Genomic DNA, 2,413 nt, shown 5'->3' with positions numbered 1-2,413 from the left:
CCTGTTGAACGCATTGCTCCAGCAGGATGGGGCAGAAGTCTGTAACCGCATGCAAGGAGAATTTCCCAGTGCTGCATCCAGCCCCTATAGGAAGGCCCTCTGGCAGCACCCAGCTGGCTCTGAGCAGCAGCAAAGCTCCAGCCCAGGGACAAGAGTGGAAGGGGCAGAGATGCTGCCTATCTGCTGCATGCCATCAGCTGTGGGACGCAGGGGAACAACTGGTAGGAATGGGACTCAGAGCACAACAGCTGCTTCTGAATAGATAGAGGCCACGACAGAAATACTTTGCAACTGCAACCCATCTCTCCTGGCAGAATATAAACCCATCATGTAAGGCTGCTCACTGCAGAGAGGGAAAACAAGAGTGGTGACTTCCCACCCTCCCCCCCGAAGATTTTATGAACAGCTCCCAGTGCCAGGCAGGGATGAGGGGGAAGGAAAAGGAATGTGATGTGGATGCCTCCAAACAAATGCACAGAACCTCAGTGCCACCCAGCTGGGCTGGCTCTGTTGGTTCTCTGCTATGAAGGCAGTGAGAGGAATGATTTCTGCAGTGCAAAGGCATGGAGCAGGAGTATGGGTGTGCTGGCAGGCAGCACACGTCGCACTCCCACCCCTGGGCTGCTGTGGGTGTATGCAGCAATATCATCATCTTCTGCCTCTCAAGCATCGCAGCATCTCAGTGCTACCTGAACATACTGCTAATCAGGCAGTGGTCAGGAATGAATGCGAATCAACAGCTCTGGAGATACTCACCCAGCACCTGGCATCTTGCACCTGCTGAAAGGCTCGTTAGCTGATTGCAGCATCAGCCCTTCCAAACAGCTTCCCCAACCTCTTCTCCCTTCAAACCCACAAGGAAACCACGATCTGAGCACCATTGGGTATTTCTGTGCACTGGTGCGCTGAACCACTGCACGCAGCTTCCCCGTAGGAAGGGTCCCCTTTCCCCTCAGTCTGCAGCTGCACAAAGCAAACGCGAACTTGGCAGTTCATAGCCAGTGCTTTAGGCTCTGAGATCCTGCAGCTGACTTTCTCACGTGCTGGTTGTTGTCATGGCAAGCGGAGTGGCACAAGAGACGGTGAGTCCTTGACGTGCTCCATCCTTGCACTAACAGCAGCTCCCCAGCAAAGCAATCCTAACAACAACCACTGAGGTGCTTTTAGAGTGGGGAGAGCCAAACAGATGGAAAAGCCACGTGAAACCTTGAAGACTGGAAGGGAAGAAGGAGCAGCCAGGGCTGTGCACACTCGGTGAGCAATGCAGAGGCACCATCCCGAGCTGAATGTCAAACTGGAGCGAGTGACAAGCATGGGAGGCTGAGGGACAGCACTTGACAGGATGACAGCCAGTGCTGGGCTACGCTCAGTGATGGCATGGCAAACCTTTCCCTCAGAGGGGTTGAGGAGCAGACCTGTGTGCTGTGCCAAGGCATCAAAGAGGGGGCAATACAACAAAGGACAACTTTCAATGCAGAATTCAATTACACTCCTGCTGTGTTAACCACTCTTCCATGGCTGGGCTGTTCTCTATCCCCGCTGGAGCCAGCTGAAGGATTTGGAGAGCATCTGCAACCTGGGAACGGAAAAAGTTTCTTCCTGTCACAAGAATGGTAAGCAGTTGTTTCAGAGCCAAAGTTTTATTGTTTCCAGTAGTAAAACAGTACATAAAAGTTGTACAGGAGGGAGATCAGAACAACAAAACAATAAAAGCAACACAAATAAACAGAGTAGATCGAGCACTGAGCCCTTCTTGCCAACTGAAAAGGCATCAACTGGTGCAGCTTTGGGATAATGTTCCATCCACAGCTACAGAACACAACTAAGAGAGCTGCAACAGAGGGAAAGGAGATCTTTAAGAGAAACAACGTGCACAGTGCTGAGTATATTCATCAGTCATGTTGGGATGGGGCAGCAGGAGGGATTAACAGGTTGAGTAGAGCAGGCAGCCCAGGGCATGGTGAGTGGGTGTAAGTGGTGAGGATGAGGGTGATCTGCCCACACTGTCCTGGAGTGGATTACAAAAAACATGAGGAGACTCAGAAATGATGCGTTTGGTTTTTAAAATCTCTTTCCAAGAAAGTAACAGGGTTTTAGAAAATGGAGTCAAATTTTAAATGTCTTTTTTCCTCCTTCTTCTTGTGAAGAGTTAGGCTGGCAGGCCAGCAAGTCTCCGGCATGGCAGTGACTACAGAGCAAGCACAACAGCTTAGGTAGGACTTTCAAAAGCTCTAAGGGAAGACTTGGCTCTTCCTGGTGGCAGAACTCTCCCAAAAGCTGTAGGAGCCTCAGCTTTAGAAGGAATAATGACTTCAGCTCTGAAACCATACCAGTGTTTCTGGAAAATCTGACTTTTGGGTTTTGTTTTTGCAGAAACTGAGGACAGGGTTGGCAGGGGCAGGGTTGGTTACCC

Source organism: Cyrtonyx montezumae, unplaced genomic scaffold, assembly GCF_038088225.1.
Source record: "Cyrtonyx montezumae isolate F1298 unplaced genomic scaffold, pur_monq_1.0 scaffold_15, whole genome shotgun sequence".
Classification (NCBI taxonomy): Eukaryota; Metazoa; Chordata; class Aves; order Galliformes; family Odontophoridae; genus Cyrtonyx; species Cyrtonyx montezumae.
This window is presented reverse-complemented; position numbering follows the sequence as displayed.